The sequence below is a fragment of the Lepus europaeus genome, chromosome 10 (genome assembly GCF_033115175.1).
Source record: "Lepus europaeus isolate LE1 chromosome 10, mLepTim1.pri, whole genome shotgun sequence".
NCBI lineage: Eukaryota > Metazoa > Chordata > Mammalia > Lagomorpha > Leporidae > Lepus > Lepus europaeus.
In genome coordinates this window covers 91,702,003-91,721,107 of record NC_084836.1, presented here as the reverse complement: position 1 = coordinate 91,721,107, position 19,105 = coordinate 91,702,003, and the positions used below count along the sequence as shown (strand labels likewise).

Below are 19,105 nucleotides of genomic sequence, written 5' to 3'. Positions count from 1 at the left end.
TAAAATTAATACTACGAGATGAGAATTTGTTGACATGTCTGCTATACATAGCCAGATGTGCTCCTTTCTTTTTCACAGCACACTGTTACACTGGATGAATTCACTCTCCTACTTGGGGCCTCATTAAGCACTCTGCTGTAGCCATCACCATACAGAGATGATGACCTTCACAACTTACAAGTTCAACCTCTGCAGATAACATTTTTTTCAGGTCTCAACTGATGTTTTTTCTGCTTCTGGTTTCTTCCCACATGCATGTGGTTTCATTTGACTTCTTTACTTCTGCTACCACCTGGAACTTTTTCTTCCCCTGTATCTTAGAAAGATCTTGGAATGTAACTTTCAGCCCACTCAGAAACTCAATGTCAAATCTAGACTTGACATAAAAAAAACCTTATTAGCAAAGAAAATACTGACACATCCATAAAAAGCAATGACGCTTTCTGTAGACAGATGCAATCCTGTTGTAAATCTTTCCTGTTCAGCAGTACTCTTCTTTGAAAGGTTGCTTTTGATTATAGTTCATCTAAGGTCATTTGAAAGGTTTCTTCCAATTAGAATTCAACCAAGGACATTTTACTACTAACCAGGAATGACAATTGTATTTACTTCAAGAAGATTTTAGATACTCTTGTTGTTCAATTGCTGCCTAATTATTTTAATAGATTAAGTAGCAGATTAGCAGCATTGAAGAGAGGGTGTGTAATTCTTGTAAGCTGGTATAGCAGTGATATTTTTGGTTTGATGGTTGCATGTCTTTGTTGTGTGGAACTAATGTCACTCTAATTTTTTAGTATATCTTTCTGATATGTATTTTTTAACAAAATCATAGGTGTTGATTTGGAAGTGCAAAGAGCTGCTTGTCTGAATGAGAATTCTGAAAGTGCTTTACCTTGATTTTCTCTTGTTTGTGTCTGCTTGCTTTACAGAGGACTGTGTGGTGAGTTGGGCTGAAGGGACATCGCCTGCAGTCGGTCCGGAGCTGCTTGGTGAGTAGTATGTGGCCTGTGATGAATTTCACTAGCTGTGGGGTTCTAGAACTTTCCATCTGTTAAAGGATTCCCTTCCTTCATACTGATGCCCCAACTGAGATAAACATCTCTTGCAACTGATTCACAGACATGTGCCTCATTCTGGTGAGCCTTAAGCAGAATCTCCCAGCATGTGTTAGCTTCCAGTTGGGCACTTCACCTTATGTTGTTTTCTGTCACTATCTACAGTGGTATGTCCTGTGTATGGTAAGCATCGGGTGTCACTGAAGTGATTGTTCACAATGATTCTTTCCAAAGATAAATTTTCTGTGTTATGCAGGGCTGGCCTAAGACAATTTCCAACCATGTGAAAAATCACAGCTGTGTGATTGTCAGCTAGAATCCTCCATCCCCACGTGTGGGGATGATGTAAACAAATTTTTCCAATGTTTCTCTAACATGTCATTTACTAAACCTTTCATGAAATTCTAGAATGAGAACCAGAAATATCTTTATATGGCTAGTTCATTTTACTTATAAACTGAGACCTCCCAATGCTTTAAAAAAAAAAAAAAGATTTATTTATTTATTGAAAGAGTTAGAGAGAGGCCGGCGCCATGGCTTAACAGGCTAATCCTCCGCCTTGCGGCGCCAGCACACCGGGTTCTAGTCCCGGTCGGGGCACCGATCCTGTCCCGGTTGCCCCTCTTTCAGGCCAGCTCTCTGCTGTGGCCAGGGAGTGCAGTGGAGGATGGCCCAAGTGCTTGGGCCCTGCACCCCATGGGAGACCAGGAGAAGCACCTGGCTCCTGCCATCGGATCAGCGCAGTGCGCCGGCCACAGTGCGCTACCGCGGCGGCCATTGGAGGGTGAACCAACGGCAAAAGGAAGACCTTTCTCTCTGTCTCTCTCTCACTGTCCACTCTGCCTGTCAAAAAAAAAAAAGAAAGAGTTAGAGAGAGAGAGAGATCTTCCATCCCCTCATTCACTCTCCCACATGGCCACAATGGCTGGAGCTGGGCTAGTCCAGAGGCAGGAACATCTTCTGAGTCTCCCAAGTGAGTGTAGGGGTCTAAGCATATGGGCCCATCATCTGCTGCCTGGGAGCTGGATCAGAAGTAGGGCAGCCAGGGCTCAAATCAGTGCTATAGGATGATGGTAGTGTCTCAGGCAGTGGCTTTACCCACTACACCACAGTGCGGGCCTCACTGATGCTAGGGCCAGCATCCTGGTGAATACGAGTGACTGTTCTTTTCTGACCCCTTAATCAAATTGAAATTTTCTAATTGCTTTAGGAGTGGAAAAAAGTTATAATGTGTCACATAAACCACCAACTGTACTGTTCCTCTGGGTGAACTCTGGGTCCTAGGCATTTCACTTTATCTTCTACATGTTGCACGTCATGTCAGAAACTTCATTCCTTCCCACAATGTCAGTGGCTGATTTTCTTCCAGCCTTTCTGGGAGGGGAGGGGAGGGAAGAATCGTATAACCTGACACTTCTTCAAGTGATCAGCGCTTAATGATGACATGAGAATATCAAGAAAGTAGATTCATTATTGAATGTTCCTACCTATTTTTAGTCAAGTGCACTATATTTTGCTGTTCCCTAAGGATGACTCATAAACCATGTCTTAGTAGGCAAAGCAGAGTTGGGAAGGGGGTGTGGGGGAGGCAGGTTTGAATAATCCTCTAGGGACTTTAAATCAGTGTAGACAGTTCATCTGCTTTTTATTCTTCTTTCATTACATTTTTTCTGGACTATCCTCTTTCCCTGTATAATAGTAGTATTATCCTTAAATAGGTCATTTTTCATCAGCTGTATTATAAATGATTTCTATGAAGATTTATGTGCTTATTGAATATAAACACTTGACTACAGAGTTTAAAAAAAAAAATCCCAAAGGGTTCAGAAGTTGCTTGCTAAATATTTTACATTCAAAGAAGTGTGTTCAGTGTTGTAAATGCTGTGCATTTGAATTTACAAAGATTTTGGATCATAAATTTAGCAAGTGGGTTCTTTTCTTCACCCATGCCAGGTAGGACCTGATTGGACTTGGTGACCTGAATGTCATACGGTTGTTGATTATCTTTGTATCAGCATCACATTCTTCCCCAAAAGATAACTCTTCTATATTTCCTTCCATTCTCTCCTGAAAATAATAATGGGGTGGGGCATTTAGCACAGCAGTTAAGATGCCATTTAGAAGGCCTGCATCCCATATTAGAGTACGTGGGTTTCAGTCTCAGCTGTATTTCTGAATCTAGCTTCTGCTAATGTACACCCTGGGAAGTAGCAGGTCCCTGTCCTGGGTCCCTGTCACCTACATGGGAAACCTAAACTGAGGTCCTTGCTCCTCACTTTGGCCTGATCCAATCCTGGGCATGCAGACATTTGGGAAGTGCATGAGTGGATGGAAGTTCTCTGGCTCTCCCTGTCTCTCTGCCTGTCAAATAAATGAAAATGAACAAATAAATACATAAATTTAACATTAGAGCATTTAGCCACTACCCAAGCACCATTCAATACTTGAATTAATACATTTGACTAGTGTTGAATTGGACGAGTTCAGAATGTTATAGAAAAACTCCGGTCAAAAGCTTTACTTGCCTACAGAGATGAGACTCTGTCAGTGCTCTTGACTTTTCCAACTCTGCATCCCTATTCAATAAAGAAATGAGGCACCACTGTCATCCAGAGGAACTAAGCCCATCTGCCCCTGAGGGGCCACTGTTGGTTCCATATTTAGACTGAATGCCTTGTAGATAAGAACTGAGACTAAAGCTAAGATGTCACTGATAACCTACAGAAAGGAGAATTCTAGAAAAAAGATGTATCTTGGAAGGAGGGTAAAATGTAGAAACATTTTAAAGAGGAAAGGAAGCATGTCAGGTGATGGAAAAGATACCCAGGTATATGCTATATATTAGGAGAAGATTCTAAGAAGAGTGTGGGTACTTGACATGTATATTCATGAGACTCACATGTTAGTGACCCAATTGGCATCAGGTCCAAAGACCTGATTTTGCAGAAGTGTCATCATGATTCAGTGTGACGTTGGGATCTGTTCAGGTTATTTACTGTGTCAGAAATTGCTTGAAAATGTAGTGACTTGAAATAACAGTGGTTATCTTTAACCTGTCACCTTTTCTGTGGGTCAGGAGTTTGGGAAGGTGTGACTCTGTGTTTCTGGCCTAGGGGGTCTCTCGTACAATTGTAGTTGAATGGCAGCTGAAACTGAAAGAGCAGGAGGCTGGAACAGCTGGTGTCTGGATTGCATCTCCCTCTCTTCATATAGTCTGAGGATTTTTATTGAGCTCTCTTCATGGACAAGTGTGGACTTCCTCAAGGACAGTGACTTTGTCGGCTCCATTGTGATTGTTCCAGCTGAGAAAGTCAAAGCAGCTTTGCTTTGTGACTTGGCATTGGAAGTCATGCCTCCTCACTCTCTCCGTGTTATTTTGGTTCCAGATGAATCAGAAACCTGCCCGGTTTCACGGGGAGGAGGCTTAAGAGTCCAGCTCTCAGTGAGAAGAGTGTGAAAGTCATAATGCTATTTTTGTAAATACCATCTGCCATAGCAAACCCCTCTGCTGCCACTGTTGTACCCATCTTGCCCCCTTGAACTGTGTCCTGGTAATGTTCTAGCATAAACATAACACTCATTCCTTGGGCACATTTCTGTACGGTGGCTCGCTGTTCTTCCCATACTGGTCAACTGGGCTGGGAAGCCCTGTATGAAATTTAAGTCTTTTGCTTGGGCTCTGAATGATCTTCCCTGGCCTTCCATTTCTTTTTCATTATAATTTTTTTCATTATCCATTAATGTTAGAAGTATTCCAAAGTTGTAGGCGTATCCCACCTCAAAATTAGCCTCCCATTCTTGATTTATGGAGGAAAGAGTTACAAGGGAAGGAAGAATTTCTTACTCCCTCACTCCTCTTACCCAAAGGGTGTACCTCTGCCACCTTAGGGTGTCTTCATGAAGAGAGAATTCTGCAACAGACTGCCAGGTGTTTCTCATACTCTGTGTTTCCAGGGTAGCCGTCTGTCACTGTGTCTCTTGCTCTCCATGGCCGACTGGTTTTTTTTCTTCCTGAGTTGATTGGAAGGAGGAAGGAAGGATATGAGGCCAACACCGTGACCTTTGAAAGATAACTTCCTTAACAGCTGCTAAGGTCAGCATTTTGCGAAATGTTGTCCTTCCTGGTTTTCATAGGAAGACCTCTATCCGTTGCCAAAAAATTTGACCTCTGCCTGGGTCCTGACGCTAGGTGCAGAAGGAACATTCACTTATTTTCTTCTCTCACCTTCTTCTTAGAAAGTCACAACCTTCAGCTGAGGAAGATTAAATCTGAGTTGTGTAAGAGGTTAGGTGAAGGGTACTGAGGGGTTTTTTTAAGCTTATTTGTTCTGAAATGCATTTTTAAAAAGAATGAAAAGTGCATGGCCTGATGGATAAAGGGCAAGATATTCAAAAAAGCTACTAGAGTAATGTAGTATGGTGGGTATATGAGCATATCCGTGTACTGTAAGAATGTATGCACTATAAAATATTCTCAACTTTTAAAATAATGGGTTAGGGATGCTTAACCATAAATTCTAGTGGGATACATTTGAAAACAAAATGTCAGTTTCCTACTCTAGCAAATGCTCAAGGCTTCTTCTGTTTCTTTTCCATTCAACTTCTTAAAGGTTGTATTAGCATTATTTCTTGTAGTTTCAGTTTTCCCTCAAGGTTTGAAGAAACTGGAAAATATCTAGCAGTCTAGTATAAGAAAATAGTTTAACATTTTAGCTATTCCCCTTATGTTGTATAGTTTCTTTGGGCTTTTCAGATATTACTTATGAGTTTGCTGCTGTTGAAGTCGTTGTGATATTAAAGTAGCTTTTCTTCATCATTTCCCAAGGGCCAATAACAACTTCTCTTTCTAAAGACAGGATTGCTTGTCCTCTCACTCACTGGTGCTGCACTCTCCCATTTTGAGCTGGACATCCTGAATCTTTTCCAGGAAGAAATACGGATCCACTCACCCCTGGAAGTGTTCGCTTTGTTTGTTTTGTAAGACAGTAAAGAAAGTCCATTCCATTTAGCTCCTTTAGGTGGGTATATGAATAAAATGTGGAAACTGTTGCACTTGAAAAATCTGTGGTAAATACATTTCTGAAATGGAAGGGGGAGCAGGCATGTTGTCTTTGCTGTCTTCAGCTGGGGAAGGGCAGCTTGCGGAGAACTGAGAACTAAATGAACCCTCCCAGGAGAGGATCCAGCCAGTGATCTTGGCTGGCAACCACCACCCAGATCAGCTGCCTCATTACTTTCCCTATCTCGAGGCCTGTGAGGGGTACCAAGGTGCAGATGTGATCTATTGATTCTTACCATGTGGCCAGGGGGCCTGCGATTTTGCAGTGAGCATGCAGGTAGCTGGAGAAAGCACTCCTATTATGACATAGGCATTGCAAGAAGCTGATACAATGGTAGTGTTATTATTTTATATATTTTTAAAAAGGATGTATTTGAAAAGCAGGGAGGGATGGAAAGGGAAGGGAAGAAGAGAGAAAGAGAGAGAGAGAGAACGACCGACCGACCGACTGACCGAGACCTCCCGTCCCTCTACTGGCTCACTCTCTAAATGCTCACCAATGACTAGGGCTTTTCTCTGAGTGCTGGTCAGTGGATCATAGAAGCCCACTTGCTCCATGAACCAGCCATCCCTGGGACACTTGCTATGAAAAGCCAAAGTATCGTAGAAGGGCCAGTTGGTGCAGCCACCCAGGGCCAGTCGGGTGGCTAAGTGGACCCCAAGGTAGGCCCTCTAGAGAGGGGCAGTGAAGTGGAGCATGATGCAGCCAGCGCAGATTGTTGCCCTGCCTGTATCAACCGGCTCTTGGGCTTTGGGTAGGGCAGAGAACTGGTACAGAGAGCAGGCATGGCTGGACCCTTGGATCCACCAACTGGCAAATAATTAAAATTTTTTAATAAGAAAGTACAAAAGAAATTATCAGGGTGATTAGTAGGTAAAAAACTGGAAAATTTAGGACACATTTTCTCTGCAGTGAAAATCAGCTAGTGCTGCCTCAGGAAAATACCATAGCCTGGGTGGCTTTCATTGTCTGTTCTGGAGGCTGGAAGTACAAGGTCAGGCACTTGGCAGGTGTGATTTTCTCTGAGGCTTCTCTGCCTGGCTGCTAGATGGCTACCCTCTCCCTGTGCACACATGTGGTGTTACTCCTGCAGCAACGCACATTCTAGGTATCTCTCCAGTGTCCAAATTTCTTCTTATATGGATACTAATCAGATTGGATTTATACCCTGTAAAAGCTTTGTTCTAATTGAATGACCTCTTTAAAGGCCCTGTCTTCCAATATAATCTTATTGATACTGGGAGTTAAGGCTTCAACTTATGAATTTGGGGTAGATGGGATAATAAGGCAGTGTAGGGGTAAAGGAAAACACAGAAAAAGTTGCAAGAGCAAGAAGAGTGATTCAAAGGTCTAGGCTGTGAGGATAAGGAGAAGTTGTAGGGGGGAATCTTCAGTCTGCTAATGGGAGAAAAGCTAGCAATATTTCCTGAATGGATCAGGTATCAGTAGGCTTTGCTGCATGACAAGCTTTCTGGAGAAAATGTTGGCCTAAAACAAGCCCCATTCCTTTAGCTCACATTTCAGTGGTTTCACAATTTGAACTGGCTTTGACTGGGAACTTTTGCTTTCCATTGGGCTCACTTCTGTGTCTCTGGCCAACCACTGGGTAAGTTGAGGGCTGGCTGGCCTAGGGTGGGCTTAATTGTGTTGGCTTATTTTTCTCTCCTGCCTCTCTGTCCTTTCTTCAGGGCAGTTTGTTTAAAGGCAGTAGCAAAGTACTGAGAGTGAGAGTGCAGACACACACGCAATCATTTCCGTCACATTCTGATCATCAAGGCAAATCATATGCCAGCCCAGATACAAGAGGTAGGGCAATAGATTATTTCAGCTAAGAGGCTGTAGAAGCAGGATTATTTGGCTGTAAATTATGTGTCCTGTTATATTTTACATTCATATCTGACTTTGCCTATACTCATGAATCAGAAAAAAGAAATCTGGAAAGGAATTGTGCGTTCATTTCTTTATGGATGGTAGTTATTCCCAAATTGGGATGTCTAGTTTAATCAAAACCTTTCTTGCAACTCTGGGTGTCGTCCTTTCTTGCATGCCTGGGTCCTTTCTTGCATGCTTGGGTCAGTCCAAGTAATAGGGAGAGATGCTAATCAGAAGAGTTCCAGGTGGGAGCTCAGTTTTTTTTTTGTTGTTTGTTTGTTTGTTTGTTTGTTTTTAATTTACTTATTCATTAGAAAAGCAGTTACAGAGATGCAGAGGCAGAGAGGTCTTCTATCCACTGGTTCACTCCCCAAATGGTCACAACGGCCGGAGCTGGGCCAATCCAAAGCCAGGAGCCTCCTCTGGGTCTCTACATGGGTGCAGGGCCCAAGCACTTGGGTCATCTTCTATTGCTTTTCCAGGCCTTATTCGAGAGCTGGATTGGAAGTGGAGTAGCCAGGATACAAACCAGCGCCCATTTGGGATGCTGGTGCTACAGGCAGCAGCTTTACCTGCTATGACACAGTGCTGGCCCTGAGAGCTCAGTTTTCTTATCTTACTTAGAATGTAGCCTCTGTGGTGAACTGTCCTGGTGGAAACCTCCCTGATAGGCTCATGAAGTTGTTCTGAGTAAACTCTGAAAGGAGAAGAGGGTCTCTGGGGTCCAGCATACAAGGATGGCCTGAGAAAAGTCAACCATAACATCTTATACAAAAGACCATTTGTGTTTCTATGTGGGTGCAAACTGTTGAAATCTTTACTTAATGTATACTAAATTGATCTTCTGTATATAAAGAGAATTGAAAATGAATCTTGATGTGAATGGAAGGGGAGAGGAATCGGGAAAGGGGAGGGTTGCGGGTGGGAGGGAAGTTATGGGAGGGGAAAGCCATTGTAATCCATAAGCTGTACACTGGAAATTTATATTCATTAAATAAAAGTTAATAAATAAATAAATAAATAAATAAATAGAAGACCATGCTGAATATGTACTGCTCCTTCTCAATAGATTTACTAGTCCTTGGTACCCACACTGGGCCCTGTTAAGGGCAGCTTCCCTCTAATTAGTTCAGTGTGTCATGTAAAACAGTGCTGCATGTGGCATCTACTCCTTAGCCTTGTCTTGGGATGGCTCTAATGAGCTAAATTTCCATGGACATGGAGAAGATCCTATTAGCATCTCATACAGCAGAGAAAGGAGACTAGGGGTAGAGTCTGAACATTTCACTATTAAAAGTTTTATACTGGGTAAACAAAACTAAACTTTTTAAGCTCATGCACATGGAGCTGTTTGGCAGGTTTATATGGGATTAAACATATTTACCATATGTCTCCAGCAGTTTCACTCCTAGATTTTATCCCCAAGAGAATGAAAACTTGTCCACACAATGACATGTGCATGAATATTCTCATTAGTTTTAATCCCAATAGCAAAAACCAGAAACAAGTGTATGTCTAACAGTAGATGATAAACACCTTAGGATACATGCATGCAATGGGGTATATGCTTAGCAATAAAAACAAGGATAACCATTCTGCTGGGGGAGGCATTTGGTACAGAAGCCAGGCTGCTGGGTTCCAGTCCTGGCCCTGCTCTCCATTTCAGATTCCTGATGAAAAGTAGAGTGTCAAAGTGGGTAAATGTTTTAAGTATGTTATGAGTATGGAAGGCACTAAAGTAAATAGGAACAGGAGAAAAACTGTCCTTTATTTGGAACTGTCCACTCATGCAGGACTTGCAGCTAAAATCCTGTTTTGGTCTATTCACTCTCTAATTGTTTAAGAGAGAAAGATGAGAGAAAAATGTATTTACCATGTGTTTATTTGTGTTCAATGCTAGATGTAACTTATTAAGAAGAACTTCTTTTAGCTTCAAAGGGTTTATTAATTCCCAGGTGTCATTCCTGTTAATCAGTGTCAAGACTCACTGATTATATTATCAAAGGCTGTGACACTAAAGTGGAAGCAGATTTTGTTTTACCTCTTAGCCAAATTATAGCGTAGTTGGAATAACTAAAATTATTTTGATAATTAAGAAATGTGTTTCAGATTTCATCTTAATGTTTTAGTATGAAATAGTGATACCTAGAAAAATTTTGTTTTACTCTGCATTAATGTCTTCTAAATTTTTTGTATTTGTCTATTCATTCATTTAGCAAGTATTTATATAATGTCTACCATGTACCAAGAACTGTTCTAAACCCATGGTAGAGAACAGTGAACAAGACATACCTCTGATCTTATAGGGTAATATTTTTCTGAAAGGGTGTAGATAATAAAGAAAGAAACTTAATGATTTCATGTGTGATATGTGTTAATAAAACCAAATGGGGTAATATGATAGAGGCTAATAAGGGTGGGCAGACGGTTTATTTGGATTGATGCTAAAACAAGATTGTACTATAAAAGTGAGCTGAGACTCAAATGAAAAAAAAAAAAAGGAAGAACTAAGGTAAGAATGCTCTAGACAGAGGGAATAGCAAATGGAATGGTCCTAAGGTCAAAATGAACTTGCTATGTTCAGGTAACAGTAACCAGTGGAGAGAGAATGGACAAAGTCTAATAGGTAGACAGCAGTTGGGTACATGATCTCCTTTGGACCTTGGTAAGGAATTTTTAAAAAATTTTTATAGGAATATTAATACAGTGATAGTCATGGTCAGATTTTTATTTTAGAAAATCACTCAGTTAAAAATGCATTGGGAGTGTGGCATCAGAGATAAGGTTGGAAGTAGAAAATCCAGTTAGGAGGCTATTGGATTAGTGCAAGAGAATAGTCACAGGCCCGAGTGCCAGAGGTGTTGCTGGAGAGAAAATGAGCAGACTTGGGAACTTATTTTGCAAGACCTACCTGCAGCAGATGAATTGTATATGGATGGCGAGGGGAATAGTGGCATCCAGGAAGACTCTTCAGGTACCATATAGTACAGTGGCTGAGAAATTTACTGAGATGGAAAACACCAGAGGAAAAATAAATCAAGTGGTCTGCTTTAAACCTTGAAGCTTAATATACTTATTAAGTACTCAAGTGGAAGTATCAAATAAACAGTTGAACAGTTGCGTATCTGAGAGCTAGGGATGGAGATGTGAATAATGGTATTAGAGATGGAATTTGAAACTTTGAGACCCCATGCACTCACTTAGGAAGAGAAAATACACAAAGACAGGTCATTTGAACATACAGAGTTTAAATAAAACCAGAGAATTTAGGGATAAGAAGTGCTGTGATCAGGGAAAGCTAGGCGAGTGGGAAATCACTGTCACCAAGAAGGAAAGACTGGATAGTTGGGTGGAATGTTGTTGAAATGATTGATAGGGACAAAGAAAAGATAATCATTGGATTTCCTATCATCGCAATCCCTGAGGACCTTGATAAAAGGGAAGAATTCTAACTGGAATGGTCGGGAGAGAAAGATAAGTGAAAAACTAAAGTCTGTATGTGTTGATACCTCTGAGGAATTGGGTTAGGGACAGCATTATCATTTGGAAAGGGCACTGGAGAGAGAGACTGGAGGTGTGTAGTGACCACATGATACTCATTTTAGAGAGTAGAATAGTAAAGAGAGTAAAGAAGGATTAATAGACAGTGTTTGAGTATGCATTTGAGATTTGTGGTCATACATTTAAAGTGAAGACACGTCAATGTGGTTTTGAGTTTTTCTCTTGTCTAGTTCAACTCCATGATCAGAGGTGCTTACTAGACAGAGAATCAATTGTAACTGTGTCTGAAAAATTAGCAAAGTGAATGTGATGGAAATAGACTGAGGCAATGCAGTGAAGAGCGGTGGTAAGGTCTGATAGGCAATGGAATTTAGGATAGATAAGAAGAGGCCTGAGCACTCTGATGGATAGTGAAAGGGCAGTAGGATCTCTGGAGTACAGTACTCTCTGAGATGGTAGCTATTGGACTTGGAGATCTAATAGAACAATGATTGGGCAGGGAAGGGATACTCGCATGTGAGTTTTAGCAGGAGTACCGTAGCTGGTGATGACAATGTCTGTGGCCATAAGCAAATGCTCATAGACAAGAGTGACTGAAGTTGGGTGGATGAAGATATCCTTGGAGGTTAAAAAGTTGAAGGTTTGGGGGCCAGAATTGTGGCACAGCAGGTTAAGCCACTGGCCTGCTATGTTGTCATCCCGAAAGGGTTCTTGTTTGAGTCCTGGTTGCTCTACTTCAAATCCAGCTGCTTGCTAATGTGCTTGGGAAAGCAACGGAAGATGGCCCAAGTGCTTTGACCCCTGCCACCAACATAGGAGACACAGATGAAGCTCCAGGATCCTGCCTTTGGCCTTGCCTAGCTATTGCTGCTGCAGACATTTGGGGAGTGAACCAGTGGATGGAATATCTCTCTGTCTCTCCCTCTCTGTGTAACTCTGCTTTTCAAATAAATAAGTCCATTAAAAACAGCAAAAAAATTCAAGGATTTCGACCTTACCTTTGCTTATCTCAGGACATAGATGTTAAAATGTATTGACCTATATCATCACAGAAAAATGTACAAGAGTACTTCAAAAATTCGTGGAAAATGAAATTAAAAGATAGGTTTAGGGGGTCAGTGTTGTGTTTCAGTGGGTTAAGCTACCGCTTGTGATGCTGGCATCCCATGTTGGAGTACCTGTTCGAGTTTCTAATTCAGCTCCCTTCTAATATGCCTGAAAAAGCAGCAGAGTATAGCCCAAGTACTTGGGCTCCTGCCACCCCCATGGGAGATCTGGATGGGGTTCCTGGCTCATGACTGGCCTTGCCCAGCTCCAGCAGTTGTGGCCATTTGGAGAGTGAACTAGTATATGGAAGATTACCCTCTCTCTCTTTCCCTTTCTGTATCACTCTGCCTTTCAAATAAAGAAATCCTCAACAACAGTTTTGGTACAAATTTGAAATCTATGCATATGAGGCATCTTCCAAAAGCTATGAAAATATGAGAAATCTGCATGGTTACAAAAAATGTTGTACTAAAATTTAAAATTTCATGTTTCTATGGACATTCTGAAGTACCCTCATGAAACAGTGTACAGGATCCCTTTGACTGTAGTTCATGTAAACTGACACTATTTCTGTAGACCATGTAGTGGAAAATGTAATCTCTAACCGTCAGTGTAGCATTAAGCACCCAGAAATATTGGTGGTTCTCTCAATCCTGCTTTCAGAAATCCCTGGGAAGACAATGAATGGGCTAGCATGGATTTTGAAGCCTACATGGGACCATTCAGCCTTGACTGGCAGAGTTCCCAGGTGTAGAGGTGGGTTGTTGGGTAGATAATCCCATAAATGCCCCCCTTCAAACACCAGCTTGTTTGCATCATTAAGAGAGTAAGAAAGGCTCAGGCAAGACACACTTTATGAGCAAACCCTTATTGAAGAGAAATGAGTGTAATTTAGACTCTACAGTCACTGTTTTTGGCATCTTACACAAGTGGTCTGGATCTTGTTATTAGCTTACCTTTCTGGTTTTGTTCAGCCTAAAATTTAGCAGGCTGTGATTGCCTGTATCTATTCTAGACCAAATATCTCAGTTGCCTAGATGCCTTGGCTTATCAGTTATTGTTTATAAAATCTCTTTATTGAAGTGTAAACAACTTGCATTTAGATAAGTGCACAAATCATAAGTGGATAGTTCTTTCGATTTTCAAAAAGTGAATGCACTCAGGTAACCTAATAAAGAAATAGGGCATTTCCAATAGATAAAGGAGCTTCTGTCCTCACAACTCCTTTTCGGGTCACTGTCCCTTCCTTAATGATTAACCTCTCTTGATTTTTATACTGTACATTAATTTTTGTCTCTTTTAAAATAATTATTTACTTGAAATGCAGAAAGAGAGAGACAGAGATCCCCCATCTGCTGGTTCACTCCCCAAATGCTTGCAACAGCCAGGACTGGGCCAGTCTGAAACTAGGAGCCTGGAACTTTATCTGGGTCTCCCATGAGGGTGCTTAGCCATCATCCACTGCATTCCAGGGTGCTCATTAGCAGGAAGCTGTGTTCATGAGCAGAGCTAATACTTGAACTCAGGCACTCTGATATGGGCGTCCCAAATACTACACCAAATGACTGCCCCAATCTTGTCTCTTGATGTGTGCATTAAAGAATCTGGTTATGTCGAGCAGTCACGCTAGCCTGGGGAAAACAAAGAGCATTTAAATGACCTATGGATCTGTGCTTCCTCCAAAGCCTGAACATCTCGATGCTATTCCCTCCCCATCCCAGATTGTGGGAGAGTAACCTTCCAGTATAAGGAACTACATTATCCTCAAAGGCTGCTGGTAATTACATAATGAAATAAATTGATAGAACACAGGTTCCTTTTCTAATATCCAGGCTTTTCAATTCTCATGTTATTTTGCTTATCGTTTATTTTTTTTTTTCAACTAGGAATCTCAGAAACATTTATAACAAGAATTCTGCAGGGAACAACACACGTAGACGCAGGCTAATTGTGCCAGGCAGTGTTTAATCTTTCATTTGTGTGTCTGTAATGGAGACAGCTCTTCTGATAAAGGTAACAGATGCTGACTTAAGTGCTTTTCTGTCCTCTGCAACAGAGCAGGGCTGGGAGACGTCAGACTCTGAGGCAGGGCTTTCCTGGACTCAGTTTGAATTGATGGGAGAGACACTTATTGCAGACAAGCAGGAGCATGCTACAAGAGTTTCTATGGAAACTAACAATGTCAGATGAGACCAACGGCTGAATGCTGTTTCCTCCAAAGGAGGCTTAGGTTATATGGTTTTGCATAAAAGTTTGGCCTGGAAGAAACAAAAGAATAAAATCTCTGCTTTCATGGGCACAGACAACTGAAGTATGTTTTATTTACCCCCAGAATTCATTTCTCTTGTTTTGGATTAGCCCATATATGTCATCCTAATAGGTGATAATTTTTATTCTAGAACTTCCCTAAATAATACCTTGGTGATACAATTACTATGTCACAAAAAATAGCTTGTGGAATAGTATAGCACCCTCCCATAAATCTTAAAGAGACCATGAATCAAAGAAAATAAGAAATTTAAAACATGAATTTTTCTGGGTTCTTTGCTTTATTTTTTACTCACTTTTTTCAGTGTATTTCTTGGAATATAATTTATATATAGGAAAATGCACAAATCCTAGTTCAATACTTATATATATTTATAATATATACCCACTTCCTAGGTTAATATGTGTATTTGTATACCTGGTACAGTGTCATTTGGATACACACGCACTGCATACCCCTGCCATTGTTAGCTCATTGTGGTTTAGGGTCACTTTTTCATATTTCTCTCTAAGGCTGCCTTGTAGGACTTGCAAATCTAGTTTCTAAGACTTCTATGGTACTTAGTAGATTTTCACTGAGTTGAATTCATCAGGGTTCACTTAAACAGAGGGTTTGCACATGTGTCTTATAATTAAGAGTTAATAAGGATTGCCCCTGATTCCTATCAGCTGCTTCTGCTAGCCATACGTTCACTTACTCATCAAGTGCTTATTGAACCCTTATAAGACATGCTGCCAGATTTTGTCATCTACAAATATAAATCAAAGACAGAATATGCCTTCCCACAGCCTGTAGACTGTAAGTAGAAGTTAAATAATGGTTACAAACAATTAGAAATCAGGATAGAAAGTCCTAAAGTCTGCAAGAAATGTAAAAACAATGAGATGGCCAAGGATGTGGTTGTTCTAGATCTTGAAGATAGAAGGATTTGGGCAGAGGGAGACATGGATGTTGGGAAAAACAATTAGAATACAGTAAAAAGGAGGAAACTTCTTAGGCTTCAATATAAGATAACTAAAGAGAAGTTATGGGGGAAACATAGGTGATGAAGATCTGATTAAAATGAGAAAGCCCTCAAATGTGATACAAGCAAGGTGTTTGACCTTGTTCCTGTAGGAGCTTACTACTCAAGGTGTTGTCCAGGAACCAGCAATATCACATGGGAGCTGGTTAGAGATGCTGAATCTTAGATCCCAGCTGACCTACAGCCTCAGAGTCTCTAGTATGAAGCTCAGCCATCTGTTTTCAGAAATTCTGCAACCCAGCACTAGACCACAGCTCCCGAGAACACAGACCAGTAGTGTTGCCAAAGTTTGTTCAGCAAAAGAGGAATTGCAAGTGGTGTTAAAGTTTTTCATAGAGTGTAATGCTAAACTAAAACAGCCACTTTCCTTTACCATGGGATTCCCAGAAATCAGTCTTCTGATATAGACCGTGAATCCCCTAAAGGGAGTTACGGTATGCAGTGTTTTCCAAATGGTTTTTCCATGGAATCTTTCTTTCCCAGTATTTTTTTTTTCTAAGACCTAATGGAGAAATTATTGCTTAGAACACTCTAGGAGACTCTTGTTGTGAGCAGTGTTAAGCCAAAGAAAGTTTTTCATCAGGAAAAGAAAGGAGTAGCTTGATGAAAGCAGTACAGTGTGGATAATCAATTGCGTTGGTTGCAGGGCTGTAAGAAGGATATGAGGGGGGCTGGCGCTGTGACATAGTAGGCTAAGCCTCCGCCTGAAGTGCCAGCATGCCATATGGGTACCAGTTTGTGTCTGGGCTGCTCATCTTCCGTTCCAGCTCTCTGCTTAGGGTGTGGGAAAGCAGTGGAAGATGGTCCAAGTACACATAGGAGTCCTGGAAGGAGCTCCTGGCTCTTGGCTTTGGATCAGCTCTTGTGGCCATTTGAGGAGTGAATCAGTGAAAGGAAGACCTCTCTCTGTCTCTGTCTCTCTCTCTCTCTCTCTGTCTCCTTTTTTCTCCCTCTGTAATTCTGCCTCTCAAATAAATAAATAAATCTTAAAAAAAGAGAAGTATACGAGGAGAAAACAACGAGCATTGATATCACTGGGAAGCTTCCTGGAGTAGCTGGGTTAGAAGGTGACACTGAGGGGTGTCGAAGCAGGATGGTGCTTGTGGGGGCAGCACCAGTATATACTAGTTTAACATTCAAGTCTAAAAGAGCTCTGCTGTCACTTCTAATAAACAGACAGCTCATGGCTCGTGAAGATGATTTCTGACAGCAGAGGTGGCCCTTTGCCAGCAGCCTGAAGTTACTGCCTGGTGAGTGGATGTGGGCTGCTGTATGTATTGAGGAGAGGGAGAGGAGGAGTCTATACCCTGAAAATGGATTGTTTGATTCACAAGAATCTTGTCCAATCCATTCAGTCACTTACATTACTTTCTCCATTTCCCTTTCCTTATGGTTATGGAATGAAATATGATACCCAGTGAAGAAATGTTAAGCTTAGTTTTCTTTTAGCTGTATGCAAAATAGGAAGTAACTGAAAAGTTAAGTAGAAAAAAATATCTGAGGAGCTACTATTTAACTACAAAGGAACTGCTTCTTTGAATGATGGCTTCTCTGATTTCAGTGCTACTAATGACTCTGTGGTTGGAGTAAATGCCTTGCTTCCCTCTTTCCTGTTATCTTGCCTCTTCAACTCTTGTATTTCCTGCTGTTAGAGAAGCTGGAATTGGAAGTCACTCAGTCATTCTTTTTCACTCATGGCAGTAGCAGCACATGTGCATGCACACACACTCACATACACATACACACAGTCAAACCTCATGAGAGAAGAAAGTGATCCAACAGCAGAAGGAGAAACATAACTGGTCAAGCATAAAAGAAAAGGAAATGACAGAATGATGGTTAGTGTTGACCAACACTGAATGTGATTGTCCAAGGCAGGATAGTTGTGGGATAAGTCATCAGAAGCTGTTAAGTACTGTGCCTGGAGCAGCAATGGAAATGGGAAGCTGTATGCTTGGAACATATCCTCAGGGAGCCAAAATGAAGACAGCTCCTTCCCTAGAGAGCATGTCTTGGTAGGAGTCAGGCAGAGTAGGGCTTAAGGCATGGTCAGAAAATCAGGCAATGAATCACTTATCTGTGGTCACCATAATGCTGCATTACCAACACTCAGAACCTGCGTTTATAACCTTAAGCATTTATTTTTGGTCAATTTATGGGTCAGCTGGGCATTTTTGCTGCTTTTGGCTAGGCTCATCGGGCTTACTCATTCACTTGTGGTCAGCTAGGGGATTACTTGGCAGCTCATTAATCTTGGGCAACTTCAGTTGGGATGACTTAGCTCTGTTCCATGTGGTCTCTCATGCTCTTCCAGCTCGGCTTGTGCTTGTTTATGCATCTGAGCAAGGTTCCACGAGAAGGAGCGTGGGTGGCTGCATTCTTTTGGTCAAAACATGTTCCCCAGCCAACCCCAGACGCAGAATGGGAAGGGAATTCAAGTTTACAGGATGGTCAGCAAGGACAGGAAGGTTATTAATTGGAGTAATCAAAGCAATCTGCCATAGACTGCGCACTAAATATCATGCCTGGGGGGCTGGGAAGTTGTTTGGTCAGACTCATGGGTCTGGAAGACTCACCAGCACTCACAGCTTGGAAAAGTTTCAGAAAATAAAACAGGAACAATCATTTTGAGAAGATCAGCTTTTAAGAAGGGGATTTGGAATGGGATCTCCGTCAGGTTCCTCTGTGGGAAAGAGAGCTCTTTCTCTCAGGGGCAGGTGAAAACAAAGTGGTGGCACATAGGTCTGTCAGTAAGTTTACTTCATATTGATGTTCATTTGAGCTTGAAAGAGGATCATTCCATCTGAGTAAGTCCAATTCGATATGAACAATGGTTAGATTTCTCACATTTAGGCATTTTCTGATTTACTAGTAGAACTGAGATAAGGGAATTTGAATGCTCAGTGGGCATAGATGAAGCTCTCTGGCTCTCCCTTGGGGCTTTTCTCAACTTGGAAGTGCTTCTTCCTCATGTTCTACCTAACTGAGAATTAGAGTAGTGGTTCTCAAAGTGTGGTCTGCAGGTGAGCTGCATCGGCATTACCTGACAACCTATTAGAGATGCAGATTCTCAAGCCCACCCTACACCCATGGGATCAAAACCTCTGGGGATGGGGTCCAGGAGTCTGTGGCCTCCAGGTGACTTTCTTGTGTGCTCTACTTGAAAGCAGTTGCTGTTCTAGGTACTATGCTAAGATTGTATGTGGTTTTGACAGATTTAGAAAAGGTAGAAGAGACAGATTTAGTAAATAAAACAAAGGGCATCCAGTTATATCTG

General features: G+C 41.5%; 1 protein-coding gene across 1 annotated transcript in view; it reads left to right on the top strand.

Annotated features, from left to right (window-relative positions):
• The first annotated feature begins 932 nt into the window (after positions 1 to 932).
• The window catches only part of PLCB4 (phospholipase C beta 4), a 270,710-nt gene continuing 252,537 nt past the window's right edge, over positions 933 to 19,105 (top strand). Inside the window, exon 1 of the mRNA XM_062202283.1 lies at positions 933 to 989. The gene's annotated coding sequence lies outside the window, so the exon portion shown is untranslated. The remainder of the gene's footprint in view (positions 990 to 19,105) is intronic.